The sequence below is a fragment of the Coffea arabica genome, chromosome 2c (assembly GCF_036785885.1).
Source record: "Coffea arabica cultivar ET-39 chromosome 2c, Coffea Arabica ET-39 HiFi, whole genome shotgun sequence".
NCBI classification, from domain to species: Eukaryota; Viridiplantae; Streptophyta; class Magnoliopsida; order Gentianales; family Rubiaceae; genus Coffea; species Coffea arabica.
The window spans coordinates 65,712,148-65,730,696 of record NC_092312.1 but is presented as its reverse complement, the minus strand read 5'-3'; the positions used below and the strand labels follow the sequence as shown (position 1 = coordinate 65,730,696).

Below are 18,549 nucleotides of genomic sequence, written 5' to 3'. Positions count from 1 at the left end.
CGTGAGAGGATTCTGTTCAGGGCGGCCATCCTCCTAGTGAGCCGCTGGACCTCATTTACGTTTCTCGAAGGGGCCATATCCATGATAGCCCGGAGCTTATCCGGGTTGGCCCAAATCCCCTCTCGGGATATCAAGAAATCCAGGAACCTTCCCGACCTGACCTCGAAGGTGCATTTTTTCGGGTTCAGGTTCATCCGACTCTCTGACAAGATGTTCAAGATCTCCCTCAGGTCGGGAACGAGCCGCTAGTCACTTCGGCTCTTGACGATCATGTCGTTTACGTAGACTTCCATACTTCTACCGATCTGATTTTGGAATAATTTGTTGACCAAGCGCTGGTAGATAGCTCCGGCGTTCTTTAGCCTAAACGGCATCGTCCGATAGCAGTAAGTTCCTTCCTTAGTAATGAAGGAAGTCTTTTTCCGGTCCGCCTCTGCCATCTCGATCTGGTGATATCCCTTGAAAGCATCCAGAAAACACAAGACGTCAAAACCCACAGTAGAGTCTAATAACTTGTCGATCCTCGGCAAGGGGAAGCAGTCCTTTGGTCAGGCTTTATTGAGATCTGTTAAGTCCACGCACATCCTCCACGACTGATCCTCCTTTTTCACCAGGACGGAGTTGGCTAACCAGGTCGGGTAGTATACCTCCAGGATGATCTTGGAGTCCAGCAGCTTGCCGACCTCCTCCTTGATCACCTCATTCCTCTCTGGGGTGAAACTCCTCTTTTTCTGTTTCACCGGCTTGAAGCGGGGATCTACGTTGAGGTGATGGACGGCCAGGTCGGTCGGAATCCCAGGCATATCCTCAACTGTCCACGCGAAGACCCGGGAGTACTCACTTAGCAGGGCCTTCATATCCTCTTTCTCCTCAGGGGGCAATGACGTACCGATACGGAGGACCCGGTCAGGCCTATCCTCTCTCAAGTGGAACTCCTAAATCTTGTCCTGGGTGCCCAACTGCGAGGCCTCGTCCCCCGGGATGTAGGGCTCCAAATTGGTTGTTTGGGGGACCAACTTCTCCTGTCCCCGGAGCATGGTCAAGTAGCAAGCCCTGACCACTTTCGGATTTCCATGCACCTCGGCTATCTCTCCCGAGATGGGAAATTTGACGCTGAGGTGGAGCGAAGAGTGAATAACCCGGAGGGCATTCAAGGCGGGCCGACCCAAGAACACATTGTACGGGGATGGTTGTTTGACCACCACGAAGTTGACAGGGATGGTCCGGCATTTGGGCGCCTGCCCTATCGTGACCATCAAGGTGATCATCCCCTCCGGGTTGATAGGCGGTCCGGTGAAGCCCACCAGTGGTGTCCGAACTGGGGTTAACTGTCCATCCTCCAAGCCGAGCTCCTTGAACACTCGGAAGAACAGGATGTCCACCGCGCTTCCTTGGTCAACGTATACTTTTTTCACCCGGAAGTTATTGGTCACGACATCTATCATGATGGCTTCGTGGTTTCCGAACGCCATGGGAACCGCATCCCTTGGTCCGAAGGTGATCTTTTCGTCCATGCGCAGGCGCTTCAGGGAATCGTCCCTCTCGGGGGGAGGTCGCCTGTTCTTCGGAACTGCATGGCTGTCCCCCCCCGTGGGACCCCCGGCAATGGTGTTAATCACCCCTGCCAGGTTCTGGATGTCCAGGTCAGGGGAGTGGCCCCTAGATATGTCACGCCGCTCAGGGCGGTCGCGACGCTGGCCCTCGCCCCTGTCTCCGCCGTAGTTGCGTCCCCGCTCTTGGCCTGGTTGACCCTGCCGCACAAATCGTCCCAAGAAGCCGCGCTAGATCAGATCCTCGATCTCCTTCCGCAGGGCCCAGCATCCCTCCGTATCGTGCCCGACGTCACGGTGAAAGGCACAGTATCGATCCTGGTTCCTTTTGTTCAGGGGGGTCCCCATCCTGGACGGCCGTTCCCCTAGGCCCTCAGCCTCCATGACGGCCAGGATCTGGGTTCTAGGCCGAGTTAGGGGGTGTAGCCTTTCTCCGGAAGCGGCGGCTGAGCAGGGATTTTTTCCTTTGAGAGTCGGTCAAAAATGTTCTTCTTGGCTGGGACATCCTTATTCTCGGGGGAGTTTTCCCGTCCTCTCCGATCTCCGAACTCCCGATCTGACTCTCTCTTCAGACGGGCCGCCTCCTCTGCATTAGCTGCCGCATGTGCCCTGGTCAAGAGCTTTTCTAGGTCTCCGGGAGGCTTCTCGGCCAGCTTGTAGAAGAGCTCATTTGCCCTGATCCCGTTCATGAAGGCGGCCATGACCACCTTTTCATCATTGTCCCTGATCTGCAAACTCTCCGTATTGAAGCGGGTCATAAAATTCCTCAGTGACTCGTCCGGCTTCTGCCGGATCGCCATCAGGTGAGTCGCGTTCTTCGAATAAGTCTTCGAAGAGATAAACTGGGCAACGAACTGCCTAGCCAGTTCGGGGAAATTTCGGATGGACCCCGGTGCCAAGCCCTGGAACCAGAGCCGAGCCTTCCCCTTCAGGAACATAGGGAAGGTCTTGCAGCGGATTTCATCCGCGGCTGTTTGCAGACGCATGTGCGTCCGGAAGACCGAGAGGTGGTCTTCCGGGTCGGTTGAAGCGTCATACAGTTCGATGTTCGGGATCTTGAACCTTCGGGGTAGTGGGTAATCCTCTACCTCCTGGGTAAAGGGTGAGGTGGTGTAGTTGTTCTCGTACAACTGTGACCGCAAGATCTGCTCGAGTTCGTCTCGAACAGGCTTCCACTGGGGAAGGTTGCGCTGTCGGCTTTTGATAGAGCGGTCGGGGGAGTGCCCAGGCCCGCCCCGTGCAGGGTTCTGCGGTGAGGGGTTTCTCGGTCTACTTCCCGCAGACCGGTCGCAGGAGTACCTCTCGCTATCCCCGACCACCGAGGCCCGTGGTCGAGGGGGAGTCCGTGGCCGTTTCCTTCCGGGGAGCTGGTCCCGTGACTCATCCTCCGAGGGGTCGGGAGGTGATGCCTTCTCCTTCCCCTTCGTCTTGGAGGTCTGCGCGCCCTCGGATTCGCCCCCCTCCTTCGCCTGACGGATCATATCCTTCAGCATGGGGAGGTTCTCCGTCACAAATTTGAGGATCTACTGTCTCCGCTCTCCTGAGAGGGCTGAGTCTCCGGCGCTCCGAGCCGCCTCGATCTCCTTTCGCTGGGACCTCTCGCCAGCCCCGGGATCAGTAGTTTCCATGGTTCGCTTAGAACGAGTTCTCGCCATCAACACAACTGCACTTGCCTTTCGTTCCCACAGACGGCGCCAACTGAAGAAGCGTTGAGCTTCCCCGGACCGAGCTGACCTGATGAGTTCGGCGTGCTGATGAGAAGAACGTATCCCAGCCCTGCAAAACAAACAAGGAGTAGGCTATAGGGTGACTGACAGGGGAGCCCCGAAGTGGTCCCCGAGAGCACTCCGACGGTCAAGTTAGTTTTCCGGTGAGTGAAGTTCACGGGAAGTAAAGCGATCGGGAATAATTTGCCAATAGTGAGCGTACATTGTGTAGTTGGTGTGCGTTACCATTTATACCTGCTCGAGAGTCCGACCTCCGTACGTTTCGTGACTTACTCAGTATAGCCTTAATCTCGCGCTAAGGGGGATTCTCCCCGCCCTCTGCGGGATTGTTCCCTGGAGCCTTTCGGAACCCTAATGGCGGTGCACTCCAGGACGGTTGTCAGGGGCTTGGGGTCCAGGCCCAACTCCGACCTTCCCGGACTGCCACGTGTCTAGGCACAGAACGGGGCCTCTGCAGTGAGGAACAGAGCTCGAAAGGTAATCGAGATGGTGAGAATCAAATCTAATTCTTAGAAGGGAAGAAGGTCCTTGAATCCTTTGAGACGTAACAGTTATTTTGAAGTAATGTGTGAGATTGATTACTTAAGGTACATGGCAGAAAGAGCTAATACGAAATTAATTGAAATGGGAAATTAAAGGGCAGGTGATATTTTTGAGAAACTAGTTTTTACCTGTTCTGATGATAGAAAAATGTATTGAAACAGGCTTCAGTGGTTGCTGTCAATATTATTGCTTAGTGTTACTTCGATTCAAGATTTTATTAAAAGTTGTCAATTAGTTTCTGTGTGACTACTGTGGTGTTAGGATGCTATAAGCTTGATTGTTATAACCTGCAAATGCCTTGTTCTATTACTCTTTTAGAAGACTGGCAATCTTTCATTTCTGGATCCTTATGGTTGCCAAAGGCGTTATATTATTTTAAGTGATTTTAATGTAAATATACTATATCAGCGTATAGCTTTCTTTGTGCTCAATGTCTGGACTTTCTTTAGTCTTTTCTAGCAGCAAGCACAGATAGGTTTTCTTCATGCTCTTGTTTATCCAACTTCCCGTACTTGTAAGAGAAAAGATGAAGAATTTTGAGTAGATGCAGCACAAATTGAACACTGTAGTGCAATTGAACTCATCATAAATTCAGTTTGACAATCTTTGTTTAGTATATTTCAGCTTCTTATACTGTATCTTGCTTTTTTATCTGAAGGTTGGCTTGTTGGGTTCTGCAAGATCACTACAAGGCGATCTTAATTGAATTGCTGGAACTGCAGATACATCCACATGAAAGGATTTAAATCACATATTGACTGCTAAGGATTCCCAATTCCTCAGTGTCATCAATCCCTCTTTGATTGCACGAAATTGGAGCCAAAAGTGCACTCAACACGGACAAAGGTATATTAGAAAAAAGGTCTTCGTGTTCTGTATGCCTAAGGTTTTTTGAGAAACATTCAGCTAATGCATTTATCTAAATGTAGAAAAAGCAGCAACAGTTAAGAAAGCCTAGTATTCCTAATCTTAAAACTCTCTAATGGACTCTTCTAGAGCAAGTGCTCTCCATTTTGGTTATGGGGACCATATAAGCTTTGCTTTGGCATCCTGATTATTGTTGCATCTCTGCCTATTCATCTGTAAGTGACGTAGAATCTTTGTTCTGCTAAACTGAAACTTCAAACTAGTCTTGACAGCAAATATAACTAGTCCCTTGCTGCTGATTAACTTTGGATTTTGACCAGGACTAGGTATTATGTCTAAGCAATCGAATCTAGAAATTATGTACTGCCATAATTTCCTGAGCTTTATACGTGTTAACCAGCTCTGAAAGCTCGATGGGAATAAAATCGATTCAACATGTAAAGGATTTCATATATGAATTCTATTTCACCAGAGAATTCTTTCATCATTTGTATTTATCAGACACAATTTCTCCTGAATGAATACGTCCTGAATATCAAATTTTAACCAGTTGGTAGACAGCTTTTCAGTTAGTGAATTACTTCGCATAGAGAGCAAGTAATCTGTTCCTCTGTCAAGGAGATGATTCCCTATTACATGCTACTCCAGAAAGCCTCATGCTACCGGTGGAACAAACAAATGACAACACCACTAGAACTAAGGGGCGAGATAACATCCAAGAATGTTTCATTGCGTGGGAAAAACCACCAGATGCTTGGACCAAAATCAATGTGGGCGGAGCCTCAGCAGGAAATCCGGGAAGAGCTGGTATGGGATGGCTAATCAGGGATGACTGTGGCCGGTGGAAAGCAGGTTTTTCTGTCTTTTTGGGGGGGTAGCCTCAAACATAGTAGCACAACTCCGGGGAATCCCCTTCTCTGCAGACTTCTATCTTTTTCGTCTTATCTCCAACGTTTAAATTCCCAGGTGTGTGTTCTGTATTTTTCTTCTCTTCTTTTTTCACGTTCTAAATTTATCCATAGAAGCATTTGAGTGTAGGAAACAATAACTGTTTGTTCTTGGCTTTTGGCATTGGGTTACTGGAGAAAAAGTTGAATAAAAACAAATGAAAAGATTCAAACTTTAGTCTGAATACTGGGTTGCAAGACAGGATTCTCGCAGGAGTAACAACATATGTCAACAGCACGAATATTTGATGTCAATTGCTTTTGTTTTTCCTTTTCCCTATTCTCTCTATTTCATGTAGTTTATTTACTTGACATGCCTCAACCTTGGGATCATCACGATCGAATCTGGTGGAAAATCTCCGTTCATTGTTCTTGAAAAATACGTGGATTAAGCAACACAGTACAGAAACCCAAATACTTGAACAGAATACATTCCCAACATCTATAGACAATAATAACTAAAGGCAACACAACAAATACACAAAAAAAAAAACATAAACACACCATAGCACTTCTAACAGTTTTCTTTTGCTCTTCGGCCTCAACCTCCATTGAGCAATTATTTGAAGAAACGGAAACTCCCCAACATCTCCCAAAACTTCATCCAACACAGCAACCCTACCAGATTTACGATAAAACTTCTTAAACAAATCATATATCTTGTTCCGTAGCAAAATATTATTTGCCAGAGCTCTATCAGAACCAGACAAAGAAGCGTTTTGTCCATCACGTCCGGGCAAACTCCCCGCAACACCAGCTAATGACAATCTATTAAACATGACTTCAACATCTAGATGCAAATCCCATAATACTCCAAAACGATTATGGCTATAATCCATTTCTACACGTTAATGCTACAGTATAAGAAAAAAAACCAGCTACACACTATACTTACAGACAATAAAACACAATATCACCTATATAATACCACAAATCTCCCAAACTCCTGTGCAAAATCACATGCACACAGGATCACAAAGATTCCACAAAGGAAAAACAAACCAATTCACTGCACATTACACAGACATCACGCGAAAACAAACATTATTCATATTGTGCCGAAAACTTTCAAACGCGAATACGGACAACCGAAAAAATTGAACACAAAAAATAACTAAATTAAAATATCATCATAAAACAATTAATTATAAAGAAACAATTCATTCCCACCTATTTGCTTTATTACTCAATTTAATAATACATAAAAACAAAGCACTACTGCTTTATTTACTCAGACTAAAAACAAACACAAAACAACTGAAATTACACAACACAAGGTCAACAAACACATAAACCAACGCTCAACTCACTAAATACCTTACTAAACACAACACTTCCCATAAACTAGACAACACTCTCTCACTCATTGTTACTACCAGTACTGTCAAAAGAGGGCAAACAGGGCAAGAACAGTAGTTCCTCAGCTACATCGAACTTGATTCTCGAAGCTATAAGTTCTGGCATCGGCAACCTCCTCCCACCAACTAATCCGCTGTCCAGCACAAGTCCCCACTCTCGCTCCCTATATAAAACCCTAAACAAATCACAAATCTCGTTCTTCAGAATCATATGAGTAACTTGAGACCGAGCTATAGGCTCAGCAGGACGATTCCGAAAAGAGTTTCGCATAAGGTAAGCACTAGCAGAACCAATACTTAGCCTACTGAGCTCCTCCTCCAACTCTGGACATAGATCCTGAACTGTTGAAAATACTCGATCATTATGTGCCATTCACCCACTTGCAAATCAACCAAGACTCACTCACCAAATCAAATTAAACTAACTAGCCCACACTTATATACCAAATAACTCTCACAATGATCACATGCTGAAGGTTATTAATGGATTTTCACCCTTCGAATATATCCACTCTTCACGACTGCATACTGCCTCGCATTGCCAGCTACAACCCATACAACCAAAACCATGCAACCACACGTTTCCTCAACAGTAAAACCCACACGTGCTTCTTATATGTATAAAGGAAAAATGATATATATATAACATAAAGAATATTTGCCTTTCAAACAATCACCAACTATACACATGTGAATACCAAAAACCAAATCCTACCATCATATAATATCAAATACAGATACTATGCAAACGTTGAACAAACAACAAAATCAAAATACCAAAAAATTCAAAATATAAATAGATTAAAAATTCAAAAATAAAAAAACCATATATAAATAGATTAAAAAATAAAATAATGCTAAAAGAACCATAACAACAAATAAAAAAATACCAAAAAACTGAAAATAAAAAATACACAAAAAACTTTAAAAAATTTATTAAAAAATTTAAAAAATAAAAATAAATCCTATAGTAATAAAAAATCCCATGACCAAACTCTTTCAAAAATCTCCAAAACATACTAACACATAAAATAATACACCGATTTTTAAACACAGCAACCTGGCGCTCGCACATCGCGCGGGATAGCTTACCTAGTCTTTCATATGAGTTTGCAAATGACAAAAACAAATCAAAAAATCAAGAAGCAGGCAGTTTAGACAGATGTGTTTTTTTTTAAAAGTACCATGAGAATTTAATGCAAGGGCAAAAGCAACAATTTTAGTGGCAAACAAAAAGATAGAAAATTTTACCTGCTCCACGCGCCACAGAAAATGTAGCACAGCAGCAGGTAACAAAATTACCGATTGGCCAGGGGAAGTAGAAACAATTAGTAAAAGGGCAAAGAAAGGGGCAAAAAAGTACCACAAAAATAGGAAATAACACAATACAATATAAGGCAAAAAAGGCACGCATGAAATATAGCATTGCAAATCTATATCTATATGTACTGCAGAAAGGGTTTTAGAAGAGACTCTCTCAATGGCTTTCAAATTTTTCATTCTTTTTTCTAGATTTTTGTATTTATTTTAATACGTAAAATCTAATTAAAAACTTTAAAATAGTGGGTTATAACTAATCCTATCACTAGTCAAATTTAAAATTTGAAACTTTCCTACTATCTCCTTTGCAAACCGTTTATAGTTTGTTATTTATACTTTAAGTCCTGTTTACTTCTTAATTAAATAAAATACATTGGTCAAGCCAAAATTCTCAGGGATAATTGATTAGTCTCATTTTAAAATTATTCACGCTATTATATTTTTATCACCTTAGCCCCTTTTATTCCTTCATTAAAGAGGATTAATTTATCTAGCCAAATCCTCGAGATAATGTGATTAATTTTTTTATTTATTCACCCAATTATTTCTTTATTGCTTTCCTTCTGGGTACAATAATTATTTGTCAAAATCTTCTAATGACATACTCTATTACTCTTATTTTTTTAATAATTTATGTTACAATTACTAAATCAATTTTCTTGTGGTCTTAAACTTACCCTCTTTTTTTTTTTGTATTCAACAAGCTTAGGGCACTTTAATAGGTTTGCTTTTTATAATTTTTATAATTTTTATGCTGGATTTTATTTAGTAGGTTTTTTTTTAAGTTTTAAAATTTGAATGCTGAAATTATACTCTAACATTACATTGGAGTATGTAAATAACAACTATGACATTTTATTTGCACTTAGAATAAACTCAATATTAGTATCGTGCAAGCATCTAAATGACTTTTCATTTAGCACATGTACACCAAAAAGTGCAGGTAAAGAAAATTTTATGTATGAATTTTAAATTAATAAAGGTGTATTTAGAAGATTGCTTTTGGTGGTATTTTAGGGAAAGTTTGATAAAAAGGTTGTATTTCACCAAATTTACATCCGAAAGTTTACTTTTTCTCGATGATTGCAATTCTAGCTTTTTATTTGATTAAAAACACTTAAAAATGAAGCAGCAACTTGGAAAAATAATACTAACTTTTTTATATGTCCAAAAAACTTAAAAAGTGAGATAATGAATTCTAAATAGTGAAAGGATTAGAAAAATAGGACTATAGTGTTAGGGAAGTTAAAGATTAGAGGACAGTTATCAAATTAGATGATTCATATGAGTCTGGAAAAGTTATAATTAGGTTAACTTATATATTCCTACTTATATAATTATTAGAATTGCAATTATATTTTAATAAATACAGTTTTATATGGGTTTGGATTATCCAATCACCCATTCACAGCCCGCTACTAAATTTTATTTACTTTTTCATCCATATTTTGTTTAGCAACAAAATAGTAAATCATATCAACATATCAAGTTAATAAATCAATTTTTACCTAAAGAAAGAGAAAAAAACATAAAAAATTGCTTAGAGGAGCCTAAAATGGTCATCACAGTGAGTTTCAAATTTTGTCACTTTATGGCAATCTAAAAATAATTTAGGTATTAATGCAAACAATCAATTAGCATTCATGAAATTTATTAAACTTTTATGAAAGGAATGGAGGAAGTCGGATAAATTTTAAAAAATAAAATAATAGAAATTAAAGAAGAGGAAACACGATGAATATATCTTTGAAAAAATTAGAATATAATTATCAGAGTAATTTAGATTTACCCACTAATGATTAATCTAATTTAATTAAGTCAAAATAAGTGATTCAGATCTGTCAATTTCATACCCACTAATTAATGGGTTAATTTGGTCATCCATTTGAATTCAATTAAATTACACACGCAAACTCATTTGTTAATAGGTGAGCCAAGTAAATAGATTATCATTTACATTTATAAATAGATGAAAATAATAGTAGGATAAGAAACAAGTGGGTTATAAAATTGGATAAGAGGTAGGATAATTGAGTGGGAGCGACATAGAGTAAAGAGAAAGTAGGATTTGATGAAATGAGAAAGGGTTGTAGGGATACAAGAAAATTGAGTAGGATTTGAAGGAACGAGAAAAATTTACAGCAATGCGAAAAAGTTAGATTTAGAAAGTGAAAAGAGGAGTAGAGGGAATATTAAGGAAAGAGGAGTTTGAGAGGTAAAAAAAATGACACGAAGAAAGAGAACATAAAAGAAAAGGATAATAATGTTGTGTTTGACCATATTTCTCGTATAAACCCGGGCATAGCTCCAATATCCTAGTGTAAAAGGAAGTCAGAGTCAAATAGTGAACTTCCAACGAATGAAGCAGTCTTTCATCTTTCAATTGAAAAAAAGCTTAGAAACAAAAAATGAGGTATGTGGTCAACAAAAGAGAACAATGGGTCAATCAAAAATAGGGCCAAAGAAGAAGTAAATTACAAAGCAGCCAAACAACTGGCAACATAGATCTTGGATCAAGGCAAAAATGAATGGAAAACAGAAAAACAACTAAGGCTAAAGTAATACCTCCAAATCTATGACACCGAGCAAATGGACCAAAATAGGGCAAACAAATCCACCAATGCCCAAATAACCAACCGACATACTCCTTAGTGTTCATTCAAGCAACACCCACTTTTATATAGTTCGATTAGATGTAAGATATATTATATATTTATAATTATAATATTAAAAATATGATAAGTCTTGACATTGTAGAGAGTAAGAATTTTTTGATCTTAGTTTTTATTTTGCTTATATTACCTTCCTGTCTTTCCATTAGAGTTATTGCATTTCAATTATAGTGGTAATAAAAAATATGAAACATTGTAAATGATTAAATCTCAAAAGATCCCTATTAAAATTATTTAGCAACCCTTGCACTCAATCTCCAATTCTTATATGCATAAAAGTTTTTTATCCGAAACAATTTCTTACTCGAAATAGTGTGACCAATTGCACTAGCCACAATTTTAAGATTGTAAAAAATATTAGTATAAAAAATAGATGTTCTTAGAACAAAAGAGAAATATATAATAAGAGAAAAGAGTTCATATTCATTTGGAGAACTTTATATGAAAATCACAAGATAGATGCATAATTATGTGCTTTTATCAATATGAAGAAATACAAAGAAAAAATAAAAAAATCCAACTATTTCTATCAATTGAATTTTGATTGACAACTATATAACCAATCTAATATAATTGAGCAGTACAAATCATTTACATTCTTTATTAACCTCAATAACACTTAGAAAAAATGTAAATAATCCAAATTCAACAGCGCACCTCACATTATTCGATTAAAATTCATAAAAAAATTGAAAAGTTAAACTGGAAATATATAAAGTAGAATAATTAAATATTCATGCAAAGTTTGATATAAGCAATGTTCATATATTTTATACCTTTCTTATTGTATAAGCACTGTTCTTATATTTTGTACTATTCATGCGATGTTTACTCTTCCATTTCTTTTTGTATCCTCAAACCTATCTTTAACGGAATTTTTTTTTTCTCGTGAAATGACTCGGATACGAAAAGGACTGAGGATATGATTTTATACAACCGACACTAGTATGGACATTTGCTTTCAAGTCGCTTGTGTGCTTGAGAACGTTGAATGTCTGTAGCAAATTTAAAATAGGGCAAATGACACCCCTTGAGAAAGTAGAAGATAGGGATAATTTGCTTCTGGAAAATATCCACCGTGTTGACGGTTGCGGTCGAGGGCTAGGAGTCGGAGGATACTTCCGAGAAACAACGTACGCCTATACTTACCATCAGACGTTAGGTACGCATCGCGCACTACTCTCAGACCTTAGGTACGTACGCTATATATATGAGCTGGTTCCATCCTCTATCGCAACAAGTATTGATGGGGGACGCTGTCCTGATCCAACTCGATCCTGTTAACGATAATGATCTCGCCGGAAACCCACGCAGGTCAGTTGGTCACTCATTTACATATTCTATCGATCCCTTTTGTACTTACAGGGCTTCAAATGCTTTTCAATCTTTTGCTTGTCTTGGCTTCTGCACCGTTATATATTTATGTCAAGTACCAGCACAACTAGATAGATTTTGTCAGTTAGTCGTATATTATGAGAGAGTTTTATATACATAATGACGGGGCATGAATCTTGGCTATTTAAGAGACTTTGTGCATTTGAGATTCAGCACACTTTTTGCTCAGAGTGTTTGTATATTAGTGCGCTTGAGATTCAGCACACTTTTTGCTTAGAGTGTTTGTATATTATATACTAGTTTCTTTGAATTCGTGTTTGGTAAAACATCTTGTTTTACAGGGATGAAGTGAATGAGGATCAATTGAACTCGACACCTACTTGTCATACAGTCTTAAAATATTCGATTCCCTCTTTATCTGGGGTTGTTTCGGTGAAGTATCAGGCCAAATCTGAGGACCCATTTGAAACACATCCTCTGCAAACCTGGAGTTTCGTTGCTGCTATACTTTCCTACACCCTATTATTTTTGGCTATGAAGCAATCGCAGAATCGCTGCCATAAATATGTGGATATATTGAATGGTGTTGCTTTCGCTAGTGGAGTCCTCTCCAGTTTCTCACTACTATCCCTGCTCCTCCCATCCCACCCTGGACTAGTGCTCCTTAAGGCTTCTTGGGCACCATCTGCTGCTATAGCGGCATGGCCGCTGCTTCAGTGCACCTACCATTGGCTCTTCAGCGGCATCCAAATGCTGCTTAATGGACTTGTATGCCTTGCAAGAAGTATGCTGACAGCATGGAACTTGCATCAGCAAGAATCACGTTCGCCCGTCTGAATTTCACTGCAAAGAATGTTGGCAAAATAAATCAAACCTTGAAGTTTCTATTTTTATATTTTTACTAGTTTTATTAGGATCCGGTTTTTAATAACTCTGCAGAAACTTACCGTTAGGTTGCTTCAAACCACCAAAGATAGGTGTAAAAAAGAGTCTTAGATGGTGATGAAAGTGAGCCATTTACAGGTCAATCAGCCTTAAGGCAATGGTAAATTTGGTCCAGCGTGACCAGAAAAGCCGCAGGTTTGATACATAGGGACAGTACTCTTGTGTAGTACACATCTCCATTGGAGGCTTATCAGGGCTTACATCAATTAAAATGTTAATGCAGGCTGTAGAAACAATGGATAGCAAACTAAAGACTTAGTTCATTCAATGATTAGAAGCGGCAAAACAACTGTAAAATCCAATCTGAAAGCCAACAAATCATGCAGAGAAGTTGTTAACTTTATTCCCAATATTCAAGCACTTAGTCCTATCAGAAGTTGACTACACGCTTCAATAGGCATTTAAAATGATCACAAGAAAGCTACAGATGTCTAAAATCTAAACAAGATGAATAACTTACCTTACCATCTAACGGATTCCAGTCAAAGTCTGAATCAAGCAAATTCTTCTTCCATAAAAGTGAGCATCTAATCAAGGGATGACTAATATATTTTGCTAAGCAGGACCAGTTTGAAATTCCATAAAAGTGAACATAGATGTATGTAACTTACACATGAATAGGCAGAGATGCAATAGTTAGGATGACGAAGCAAAGCTGATAGTCTCTGCAACCAAAATGGAGAGTATTACATATATTCATTTAACTTAAAACAACACCGTTTGAGGGAAGTATGCAAAACATGCAGACTAAGCACTTGTGCGTAGATAGTCCATTGAAGAGTTTAAGATTGGGAGTGTTACTACCTCTTAACCATTTCACAATTGCAATAATTGCCCATTTCATACTTAAAGGGTGACTTTACTAATCTAAACAAGTAAATGAACTATCTAATTTCTAAATTCTTATACGAAATGCAAATATAAATGAAATTGCTCAAACACATACGGGATAGGGGCATATTGCAGGAAAAAAAACGTACAAATGAGAAAAAATGAGGCTAAAAATATAAAAAATATGTACGAAAATGGAATGAATAACATACAATACATGGATTTAATGTGCAAAAAGTCTAAGATTTTAGTATTGAACTAGCCCATTTTTACAAATCTTCACTAGCATTGGATTAGCAAATAAACGAGGGAAGGTGTCACAACTAGGATTGTAATAGTGTGCTGGAGCTAAGCAGGCATTGTATACTAGAGCATGATATAAAAGGAGTAAACATAGAAAGCACATTCAGCACGTAACAAATAAGCATGATATATAGATGTCAATCCTTATGAAAGTATGCAAATATGTAAGCACATAAGAGCACGTAACACACACGAGCCTTATCTATTACATTAGAGAACATAACTACAATCTGATAGGGAAATGATGAAAAATAAACTCATCTGTTATATGTGAGGTCTTAACTGCAATCTAACAAAGGGAAAGTGAAAAAATAAACGAACTATTTTATTTATTTAAATGAATAGAACATGATAAAATTAGAGTAAAATAAACAAGCATTTTAAGAATAACATTACGACTAATAAGGTACCGTAATGGCAAACTAAGAAATTAAAACAACTTAGAACATATAAGCACAAAATAGCACATAATTGAATGTAAAACCAAGAAGGGTACCCCCCTTTAAAGTGTTGTTTTAAGGTTTCCCTATTTAGAACTCACAACACGAACAAAAGGAATAAAGATACCACTATCATATCATAGTAATAAAAGACCAAAGCTAATTAAAGTCATTTAGTTGTAATACTCATACAAAAACACAAAAAAATGCATAATTGAGGAATAAAATAGTAATTAAAGAAATCAAACTGCTCTAATTGAAAAATTATCATTCTAGTGGGACCTAATTGTAAAATTAGAGAGTTTTAAAGGTCAAAATCATATTATTAAAAAGATAATTAAGGGATCAAAATTAAATGTAGATAAAGTTCATGGACCAAACTGCAAAAAATGGACCTAGATGCAATAGAATCAAAGTTGTAGGCCAATAGTGAGGTTTCAAGAATTTGATGGACCAAATTGCAAATCTAGTTTCTGATTTTAAAACTCATTTTCAACCTTTTAGTGGAGCAGTGTGGTTTAGATGCAGGGCAATGCTATGTAGTTTTACTAAAACAATTTTCCTTTTTTTTTCTGTTTTTTCCTTTTCTCTCTTCTTCTTCCTCAACCCTAGTCACGGCAGAAATGAGCAGTAGCAACAGTAGTGCTGCCGGCCTTTGCCGCCACCAACCACCGCCAGTCATAGCCTTCCAGTGATAGATTTACCCCAAACTATCATCTTCCACTTCCGTCCTCGATATTTAAAAAAAAAAAAAAAAAGAAGTGAAAAGTAGCAAAAATGACTATTTACAACTAGATCTCTATTTCATTATCCCATTCAAAATAAGCACATACTTTACCAAACTTGTTCCAAAATGCTCCTCGTTAGATGTAAAACATAAATAAGCCCACAGATACAGCGTCAAAAATAATAAACTAAAAATAATAATTTGAAACTTTACAAAAAACCCATTCCTTGAACTACAACTTAAAGATTATTAAAAGATACCTTGGCAACGGCTTTAGCTTTGCTATGATAATGGCAGTGCTGCTCTCAAACTCTAGAAACTTTGGAGGAACCCAACGTCTTCATCCTGACTTTTTATTTCAAGTGTTTACTTGTGTGTGCAATTGTGTGTTTCTGTGTGTAGTGTGTGCTGTTAGGGAAGGAGTGGCCGAGAGAGACAGAGAGAGAGTTGGAGAGAGGAAAAGAGAGAGAGGGAGTGGAGAGCGTTAATTGTGTTGGTAAGTGTCACATGATAGAGAGAGCCGAGAGGGAGTTTTGTTTCCTGTTGCAAGAGATGCCAAAATGTACCATGTTCATGAAAACTGAGGGATCAGAGAGAGTTAAATGGAGAAGGAGGGAGAGTTAAATGGAGACCCAGTGCGCTTGGGCGGTCCTTGTGTTATTGTATGCGATTGACGGATAAGATATAACCATGCTGTCACTCACGATTAACATCATAATTCCTTTCGAGAATGTTAGAAATAAGAAAGAAGAATATATGCTTCAACGCACTTGAGAATTGTCCAAAGAAAAAAGAATATTTCAAGTGTTGCATGGGTTATCACTTTGTGGGCACACCACATAAAAATTGTCCAAAGAAACGTCTGCGTAGCCTTTTTGAGCGATTATGACTTTGGAATCTTCATTTGCAACTCGTTGAAACATAAATTAGATCCATCATTTTGATCAAAATGTAATCCACTTTCACATACAACATTCTCACCATTCATAATAGGATCGATTTGCATATGATTAGAAGAAATAACTTCACACAAATTACACAATTGGTTTTGAATTCTACCTAAGTGAGAAGCTAACTCTTGTTAAATTTTATCTCCATAGTTTCAGATTTTTGGATAGAGGAAAATATCCTGCTCATTTTATTTGATAAGGAGAAAAAACAAAATTATTTAGTGAAAAATAAACAATAAAAATATTATTAAAGTTCTATAGATTTGTTTGTATTGAAGATTATTTGGAAATTTTTTTAGAAATAATATTGTAATACTTTTTCTGATTTGATGTTTGTAAACTAAAAAATGGTTAAAAAAAAATAAAAATATGATTGAGAAACGTGCCTATGATGCAACAAAAAAGATTCTTAGAAAAATTTAGCAATACAAACAATTTTTAGTAGCATCTAATCATGCTGTACTAAAAGAAATGAACCCAAAAATTTTGAACCCCAAATCAACTATGTTTCTCTCTTTTCTAACTATTATGAATGAAAAAAAAATATGTATTCTCCCATATAAAGAAAATATCTAGCTATTAAAAGAAAAGCGCAACCATATGCAGATTTATAAAGAGAAATTGATAATATTCGAGCATTTTTAGTCTTTAATAATAATTTTGCATATACATTTTTCAATAACAATGTTTATTATTTTTTCCATTATTACATGAAATCAACAAGATATTTCTCTCAATCTTAAAAAAGTATAATTATGGGATGAAATTCAATTAGGGCCATATCTATAAATATATTATTTTTTATTATCGTATTAGATACTGTAAACTTCTAGTCGTGCCATTGGACACAGGACTATTATTTTGCATGTGTGACAGAGATTGTGAGGTAATAGTGAATAAATTACCTCTTAACCATTGAAGAGTTTAAGATTGGGAGTGTTACTACCTCTTAACCATTTCACAATTGCAATAATTGCCCATTTCATACTTAAAGGGTGACTTTACTAATCTAAACAAGTAAATGAACTATCTAATTTCTAAATTCCTATACGAAATGCAAATATAAATGAAATTGCTCAAACACATATGGGATAGGGGCATATGGCAGGAAAAAACAACATACAAATGAGAAAAAAAAGAGTCTACAAAAATAAAAAAATATGTGCGAAAATAGAATGAATAACATACAATACATGGATTTAATGTGCAAAAAGTCTAAGATTTTAGCATTGAACTATACTATTTTTACAAATCTTCACTAGCATTGGATTAGCAAATAAAGGGGGGAAGGTGTCACAGTTAGGATTGTACTAGTGTGCTGGAGCTAAGCAGGCATTGTATACTATAGCATGATATAAAAGGAGTAAACATAGAAAGTACACTCAGCACATAACAAATAAGCATGATATCTAGATGTGTCAATCCTTATGAAAGCATGCAAATATGTAAGCACATAAGTGCACGTAACACACACAAGCCTTAACTATTACATTAGAGAACATAATTACAATCTGAAAGGGAAATGATGAAAAATAAACCTATCTATTATATGTAAGGTCTTAACTGCAATCTAACAAAGGGAAAATGAAAAAAATAAACGAACTATTTTGTTTATTTAAATGAATAGAACATGATAAAATTAGAGTAAAATAAACAAGCATTTTAAGAATAAAATTACAACTAATAAGGTATCGTAATGGCAAACTAAGAATTAAAACAACTTAGAACATATAAACACATAATAGCACATAATTGAATGTAAAACCAATAAGGGTACCCCCTTTAAAGTGTTGGTTTAAGGTTTCCCTATTTAGAACTCACAACACGAACAAAAAGAATAAAGATACCACTATCATATCATAGTAATAAAAGACCAAAGCTAAGTCATTTAGTTGTAATAGTCATACAAAAACACATAAAAATGCACAATTGAGGAATAAAATAGTAATTAAAGAAATCAAACTACTTTAATTGAAAAATTATCATTCTAGTGGGACCTAATCGTAGCATTAGAGAGTTTTACTGGTCAAAATC

At 37.7% G+C, this 18,549-nt stretch overlaps 1 long non-coding RNA gene across 3 annotated transcripts; it reads right to left on the bottom strand.

Annotated features, from left to right (window-relative positions):
- Nucleotides 1–12,585: 12,585 nt before the first annotated feature.
- On the bottom strand, nt 12,586–16,779 carry LOC113727481 (uncharacterized). Of its 3 annotated transcripts, none has more exons than XR_003457823.2 (4): nt 15,826–16,776; nt 13,876–13,929; nt 13,267–13,806; nt 12,586–13,162 (listed from the first exon to the last, which is right to left on the bottom strand). It is a non-coding gene; the product is annotated as an uncharacterized lncRNA (long non-coding RNA). The 3 variants fall into 3 exon arrangements; XR_003457824.2 differs by having other exon boundaries at nt 13,267–13,791; XR_003457822.2 differs by having other exon boundaries at nt 13,267–13,929; nt 15,826–16,779.
- Between the last annotated feature and the right edge of the window lie 1,770 nt (nt 16,780–18,549).